This window comes from Buceros rhinoceros, unplaced genomic scaffold, assembly GCF_000710305.1.
Source record: "Buceros rhinoceros silvestris isolate BGI_N320 unplaced genomic scaffold, ASM71030v1 scaffold20753, whole genome shotgun sequence".
Lineage (NCBI taxonomy): Eukaryota > Metazoa > Chordata > Aves > Bucerotiformes > Bucerotidae > Buceros > Buceros rhinoceros.
This window is the reverse complement of record NW_010402069.1, coordinates 2,350-2,688: the sequence shown is the minus strand read 5'-3', so window position 1 is coordinate 2,688 and position 339 is coordinate 2,350. Positions and strand designations below refer to the sequence as shown.

General features: G+C 64.6%; 1 protein-coding gene across 1 annotated transcript in view; it reads right to left on the bottom strand.

Annotated features, from left to right (window-relative positions):
• Positions 1 to 339, bottom strand: part of LOC104490270 (low-density lipoprotein receptor-related protein 1-like) — a gene marked incomplete at both ends in the record, with an annotated part of 6,278 nt that overhangs the window by 3,594 nt on the left and 2,345 nt on the right. The gene's annotated exons all lie outside the window — the stretch shown is intronic.

Below are 339 nucleotides of genomic sequence, written 5' to 3'. Positions count from 1 at the left end.
GGGGCACAGCAGCGGGAGGACTCAGGCTGGTGCCTCATCCCCAGCCCAGCCACCGCCATCGCACCCTAGTCCTGAACAGCTCCGCCCAGCTGGACTGGGCTTGACAGCAGGGGGACGCTTCTTCCCCAAACAGGGCCTGAACCCCAAAGGGCCCAGCCCCATGTCTGTGGTCCCAGCACTGTTCTCGCTGCCCCGCCAGGGGTGCCGCCTCCCTGGCACTGCAGTGCTGGCAGGAGGGAGCCTGGCTTTGTGCTGGGTGCAATAACCATCAGGGAAGTGCTGGCAACGCCAGTTAACTCCTCCAGAATGAGCAACTCTGGAGCGCAGAACGGGATCGCT